A 7,829-nucleotide genomic window follows, 5' to 3' on the forward strand; every position below is an offset into this window, starting at 1 on the left:
ATCAGCTGAAAAATACAAAACGTGGGAAAGTAGACAACAATACAATTTAATGATTGAGTAAGCTTTCCGACTGAAAGAAGATTATATTGGAAATTGGGAACATGTAAAACATCAGTGAGAATAATATCATACGATAATTGTGTTTTTCTTATATGAGAAACATTCATGTCATGACCATTAGGTAAAAGTTTGGATTTGGTTATGTGATTGAAATCAAACAAAAGGTCTAGATGAAGATTATATTGGAAATTGGGAACATGTAAAACATCAGTGAGAATAATATCATACGATAATTGTGTTTTTCTTATATGAGAAACATTCATGTCATGACCATTAGGTAAAAGTTTGGATTTGGTTATGTGATTGAAATCAAACAAAAGGTCTAGATGAAGCGTCATATGATCAGACACCCTAGTGTCAATAATCCAGGAGGAAAGACGAGGAAAGGAAGAAGTTAATGCATTACCTGCAAGATTGGCAGAGGCTGGTTTTGCACCAACATTAATCCATGATGTCAGCTGCTTGAGTTGGTCCTCACTAAGTTGAGAAATAACAAACATCCTTCTGGGTGGTGCGGATTGGGGCTGCAGTGAGGCAGCATTAGATGCTGATTTGTTCCTGCATCCGATGCCAAATGACCTGAATATTTTGGATGGTTGGGAAGATAGGATAGCCATGCAATGAGTAGCATCGAGCTTTTATGTGTCCCAACATCCCACAATGCTCATACTTTGGGTGTCCCCGTCCTCTTCCAGATCCTCGGCCAGATCTGGTCTTGATCTGCGCTTCTGCATTCATTTTTGCAAAGAGTGTTGCAACATCTGTAGGATGCAAAAATGTAACGGCATCAAGAGGCATTGGGTCTCTTCTTAAAATACCATCACCTTGCTGATGTTAGGCAAAGGTTGGATGGTCAAGATGTGTCTTTTGAAGGATGCAAAAGATTTGTTAAGGCCAATGAGAAATTGGAACACTTTCTCCTGTTGTTGGCAATTATATATTCATCTCTTTCAATGCATCACATGTGCATTCAGGGATCATATTGTATGAGCCGAGCTCATCCCACAAAGTTTTCAATGTGGTGAAATATGCAGAAACCGACAATAGTTCTTGATAGAGATCCTATATCATTTTCTTGAGTTGATATATGTGTGTAGCATTGCTCTGAGAAAATCTCTCTTCATGATCTATCCACACGTTACCTGCGGTGTCTGCATATATGACACTTTGCTATTTCCTTTGACAGAGCATTGACGAATCAGGATAGAACCATATCATTACATCGGTTCTATGCTTGAAGATCTGATGAAGTTGAAGCCAGTTTTGGTAAAACGAACTTGTTCTTCTCATTTAGAGCCATCTGCATCGCCCTTCTCCATGTTGAGTAATTGTCACCGATCAAAGGTGAGGTAACAGGAATCACACCAGGGTTATCAAAGTGGTGCAGGAAATACCAGGGTTACCGGAAGCGCCTAGCTAAAAGGGGAAGCGCGCTTCCCCGAAGCGCGGAACGCCGCGCTTCCGAAGTGTGGGGGGAAGCGTCCCCCTTTTTTGGGAAGCGCGTCCCCCTTTTTTGGGAAGCACGCTTCCCTTTAATGGGGGACGTGCTTCCCTTTAATGGGAAGCACGCTTCCCCCTCGCTTCCCCTCGCTTCCCCTGTTTTTTTTCAATTTTTTGTATTTTTTATTTTTTATTTTTTTCGCTTCCCCCTCGCTTCCGAGACGCTTCCTATGTCACTTCCGAGACGCTTCCTAGGTCGCTTCCGAGACACTTCCCGAATCGCTCCTAAGTGGTCCCACGCTTCCCCGCTTCCTAAAATTTTGAAAGTGCCTCGCTTCCCGCTCCCGCTTCCCGTATCGCTTCCCGCTCCCGCTTCCTCAACTGGCAACCATGGGAAATACGGTGATGGTGGAAACAACTCACCATCAATGTTGGACTCAGAGCTCGTCTGGTTGTTGTTGGCAGCCATGAAAACTTCACAATGAAGATTAGGGAATGTTGATATTGATGTGGTCACGGTTCCTTTTGGTCCAGCTCTGATATCATAAGAAACCGTGTTATGAAGGTAAATCTCTTTTTGTTCTTGTATTATGTTAATAAAGAGACTATATAGTTACATGGAATACAGATCCCATGATTGTTGGGATTGATATACAACAAATCAAGAAGGCAAATGGAAACCTCCTACAGCTAAGGTGATAGGATCACGATAATGGTAATCCTCTCATGCGGTTGATAATGTCGTGATCCTCATGCATGCGATATCATCGTGATCCTCATGCAGGTGACAATATCGTGATAAAGAAAATATCAAGAAAAACTCAACATATTAGAAAAAGAGGAAACCAACAAATGATGTCTGGTAAAAACTAGAATTACAAAAAGAGGCTTTAAATTTGAGAACTGATAACACCTTATATTTATACAGCAAAGAAAAAGAAAAAAATCAACATAACAAGCACACACACATTTCAATTTCTTATCAAATCCCATATTTGATTTGGTTTTTAGATGCAATCTATTGACCCATAGATGAATGCTCTTCCCTTAGGTTTATGCATTAGCATTTAACTCTTCATGCTTTTTTTGTTGAATTTTTAAAATCCAAGAAGTACAGGTTTTTAAAAAGTAAGCAAGTTTGTGGGGGTCTTTACAGCACTTCATTTTTGTGTTGTTTATCACATACAGAAAACAAAGGTTCAATAGAGTTCCCTTAGATTTTTGTTCAAAGAAGTTCGAAAAATGGGCAAAATATTGATTACTCAAATGCGCTTGTAACGACCATGAAAAAAAAAGCTATCAGTTGACAAGGAAGAAGCTATTATATCTGACGACTTATGTAGATGGATTTTATACATGGACAACACAGAAAGTCCAATCCAAGGATCCTGCGCTGCATTATGAACAATTGACCAATCAAAAAGAAAAAAATATAAAGATTTTTTCCAAATACAAAACATCCAAAGTTCTAATGCTAAATCTAAGGGGAATGTCATGCAAATGCTGCTTAAAATATATTGATCACATTTTCATTTATGTTGATGCTTAAACCAAGTAAATGTCGATGTTTGAAGACAAAAAGCCAACAGTATCACTACCTTATAGAAAAAGATGCAAGAAAGCTAATTACCTAAAAGAGTCCTCTGCAGCAATGTACAATGATAGATGAGTTCGTACAACTCTGAGCTTGACCGGTAGTCAACAAGACATCAAAAGGAACAAAGTTTTATGCCTGTTTACAACTCTTTGAGCAAGATGTCGATTTTTCGTATTTCCAGATGCAGCCGTCCTATATCCATGATTCAACTGTTAACAAACTGTAAACAGGCAGATGTATCTCTAACATAAAGTAAAAAAAATATTGCAGCAAACTCATAAGTGCCAAATTGAGACAAGAAAGCCTAATTCCTGAAAAAAGGGTCTGTAGCGATCAAAATAGAGTAGTCAGTGGCAAAAGCCTACTTGTATGCTACTAAATTACTGCACATAAACATTGACTCATCAATGACTTGGCATTTAATATCTCCCATAAGTTGGTCTAGCTCCCATGAAATATTTGTTGGGTACCTGTGAACCAATGGATCGAGCAAGATAAGGTATCCTTAGCTCCTTGCAAGAATAGCAACTTTACATGACAAATCTTCAAACACCCATAACCACTGCAGTGGTAGACAAGTGTTAAAAATAAAGGCCCGTGTGTCTCTGTGTGCACGTGTGTGTGTGTGTGTGTGTGTGTGTGTGAGAGAGAGAGAGAGAGAGAGAGAGAGAGAGAAGCATTTCATAAGTATATAACAGTAAACTAAACATTAGGAATCTTCAACCCCATGCCAAAGCCCAAGGCCAAGGTAACCCATGAATCATATTGGAGCAAGCGTAAGTATAAATCACATAATTTGTTACCACCTTTTGCATAAACTAGTCCATCATTACAACTCCTTGTGTATTTTAGTGCTTCAAATCACTTGGTTGCACCATTAATGTGCTGCTTGATCTAGTGTGACACATCACAAAAACTAAGACTGAAGAGATTTAATGATGCGCCCACAATCTCATTATTTCCGTATTGTCTGAGCATTAGAATTCCCTCTTGTTCAAGCACCTAATCATTGCATAAGGGTGTCCTCTTTCCTTTTCATTGTTAGCAGATGCATGTGACAATTATACCGACTTGGGATCACTGTATCTTTTCATCTATCAAATTATTTTCCAAGTCTTTCATATTCTTAAAAGTTTTTAATGAGCAAGACATAAAAGAAAATTAAATTCCTTATCTCTATATGTTCTCACTGTTAAACAAAATACTATATATGTACCTTTTTTGTGTTAAACCATCTATACATAAAATGCATGCTTGAACTCTTTAAGGCTATCAAACTTTGCCAATCTCTTCTCTAGGACATTAATGGTTCATATATCTTAGGTATTTATTCAAGACCTACATCTCTCTTCTAGCTATTTCAATGCAATCATATGTACTCCATGCTTGGTTCAGTGGATAATCTCAAAATAAAAGTTAAATCTGTATTCATGTTTGAGAATTATGAAAATGGATTCTATGAATTCACATTGTAGTATATAATGAGGGGAGACGTTTGGCCAACATGTAGTTCTTGTCAACGCCTGACTATACACAAAATCTGATAAAATGAAATGTTGAAAGCATCAAGACTTACAAGCCGATATGAATTACATTGGTAGTTGCTAACATGCTCAATCGAGCGTCATCTCCGAAGAGTCGAAGACAATGGCTCGATACTCTATCACCAATATGCCTGGTAAGCCTGATATTTGGGAAGAAATTTTCTAACATCTTAACCATCTGTGACACTCATGGACCACAATACTGGTACAGATTAATCAAGAGTTTGATCAGAAAGTGACCATATTCAAGCATTCGATTATTGTTAGACTTCACTGACATGCAATTAATTCAAGCAAACAAAAGTTCAACAATCACAAAACGATGAGGGGTTCAAACTCAAAGGAAAAATAGGCTTGTAAGATTTTCCCAAACCCCATCATCTGTGAATCTACTCATCAACTTCAGATGTGTTGATCGCAAAATATAAACTGCAACAAATAAAGATAAAAGAACATCGGGCATCTCGCGAAATGTAAGCTCAGAAGGCATTTCCTTATGGCAAAAGGTGAATCAAAATCAGCACTCTTGGTGCATTACATGCTGACTGCCTGAATCATGATACATATGAATAGAGCAACAAGACAATCATAAAAGTTGATCACTCCAACAACAGACCACAATATTCTCAAGATATTGCCGTATTTCAATTAAAATCAACACTATGAATATCGAATGGCATTGCAAAATTAAATGGTCTTGGAAATGTAAGACATCGTAGCATACGGCATCGAATCCTTCAAAAAACAAAAGCAAAGGTAAATAATTGTAACACAGAAATTCATTCTGTTCATTTCAATTTTAATCATGAGATTGAATTTTTGCGAGGGATGGAGACAACAATTTTCATTGATCAGACGTCATTACAGCAGACATGATACCATCAACGCATTCGCAAAACAATTCCAGAAAGAAGAAACCAGACATGTCCTCTCGATATTACCGCACTCAGAGGCCTGTTTCGCCAAAGTAACATACTGAACGACAAGCAAAGTAGCAAAGGGAAAAAAACCAGTCTTCAAGAAAACAAGAAACCTAGCCTAATTTTCAACCGATGATCTTCTAACCCAACGGATGGGATTTACTGAGAGCCACGAAACCCCCTCTTCTGCCCTTGCCGTTCAACTGTGAATTGTTTTTCTTCGAAAAAGTAACTGCGAATTGTCGATCGCTAAATGATGGGCAGAAGCAGATGGATACCACGTATTAGTAATCATGGCTATGAAAAAGAAAAGAAATCAGTTTCAAGCGAAATTGAGCATCCCCCATCAAACCTCTAACCATGAAAACACCAAATTGCGAGATGTTTGCCGATTAAAACCAATAGCCCTCCGAAACCAAAACAAACTATCGGAGAGAGAGAGAGAGAGCCGAAAAGCGATCAACGTTACTTAAAAGTGAAACTCAACAAATCGTTGAGACCCACAAGCACAAACACAACAGCATAACATGAGAACACCAATAACACAAAACAGAACACTCATATATATATATATATATATATATATATATATATATATATATATATATATATATATATATATATATATATATAGAGAGAGAGAGAGAGAGAGAGAGAGAGAAAGAGAGAGAGAGAGAGAGAGAGAGAGAGAGAGAGAGAGACGACACCTGAAATAGGGCATGGGACTCTGGTCGCCGGGAAGGATTAGCCGCGACTTTCAGATTCCGTAGGACAGAATGTGATGTATCTCGTTCCCGGAAAATGATCGCGAAATTTTAGAAAGGTCAGGATTTTTTGGAAAATTTATGGAGAATATTGGAATATATAAAAAATGTTAATTATACATACAAATATGGAAATTTAAATAAGATAAAAATAAAAGTTTAAAACAGTAGTTGCGAAAATGATCACCGCGGTGGTTACCCGTGTCCACAGTGGTCTTGTGAGCAATGATAACGAAAGATCAAATCTAGCTAGTGCATGGAGGCCGCCGATGCTTTACTATGGTTGTGGCGCTTAATAAGATTGAGTACAAGAGAGTAGAATTATCAAAATTCAAGAAAAATGGATTTGGAAGGGGTTGGAGACTCTTATTCCTCACCATGTTTGGAAACTTGCAGCATGATATTTGGGTTGGGCTAGGGCTTATAAATTAGGCCTTAACTCGGCTGGTACATATATATTTTATAATATATATATTTACAATCTTGGTAATGGTCAGGTTGGGTTAATGAGTTTTGTTTCCTCCTCTTTTATCTAGATTTATAATGTTGGCAACCATGATAATATATATATATATATATATATATATATATTTATATAAAGATAGAGAAAGAAAGAAAGTAATGGGTACGTGATAAATGAAATATGCTAAATATAATGTTTTTAAATTGTGACAGTACAGATGTGATCTATGTACTTGATTTTATAAGGATCAGCTCTCGAAGCCTTTGATTTCGACACATGGATGAGTTTTTATAACGTTCAAACAATCAACGGTCCAAAATTTTTGTAAAATTTTTAGGCTCTTAGTGTAATTGTTTTTCAACGAAAACACATAATATAGGTGTAAATTCCTTGTAAATTGACCATGCCCCATACATTTATAGGGTCCAAACTGTGAAAAAAAATACCAAAAGAGGAGAAAAACTGGTTTAGCACATATATATATATATATATATAGAGAGAGAGAGAGAGAAACCTATTAAATGAAACATGTTATGGATTTTCATGAACTTTTATTGTTTTTTCAAAATTCCCACCTGTCATTTATATTTTAGGAATCACTTCTTGGAGCATTTGATTTGGATGCGTAGATTGGTTTTTATAAAGTTAAAAAAATCAACGACCTACAATTTTTTGAGGATTCAAATACCATTTTTTCATCTAAAACCCATGATCCAAGTGGTGATTTCTAGTAAATCAACCATGTTGAACTCATCTATGGGGACAAATTTTGGATAAAAATACTGAAAAACTATGTTTAATAGTAAATCAATCATGTTGAGCGTAGTGTTGTGAAAAGCGTTGAGGCGTAGCGAGGCGCTCCACCAAAATCTGAGGTGAGGCGTAAGCCTCGAGGCGGAAAGCGTAAGCCTCAAAATATTTTTTTAACTTAAAAAAATTTATAAAAATAATCTAAAATTATAAATAAATAAGAAATGCTTTATTGATGAACCAACAACCAACAACCAATAAAAAATCTCAAATAAATACAAAAAAAATTAT

At 36.8% G+C, this 7,829-nt stretch overlaps 1 long non-coding RNA gene across 1 annotated transcript; it reads right to left on the reverse strand.

Moving 5' to 3' along the window:
• Nucleotides 1-1,900: 1,900 nt before the first annotated feature.
• Nucleotides 1,901-6,508, reverse strand: LOC149821660 (uncharacterized). The gene is made up of 3 exons (XR_016426096.1): nucleotides 6,269-6,508; nucleotides 3,131-3,289; nucleotides 1,901-2,036 (listed from the first exon to the last, which is right to left on the reverse strand). It is a non-coding gene; the product is annotated as an uncharacterized LOC149821660 (long non-coding RNA).
• Nucleotides 6,509-7,829: the final 1,321 nt, after the last annotated feature.

The sequence above is a fragment of the Nuphar pumila genome, chromosome 11 (assembly GCF_984573655.1).
Source record: "Nuphar pumila chromosome 11, dmNupPumi1.hap1.1, whole genome shotgun sequence".
NCBI lineage: Eukaryota > Viridiplantae > Streptophyta > Magnoliopsida > Nymphaeales > Nymphaeaceae > Nuphar > Nuphar pumila.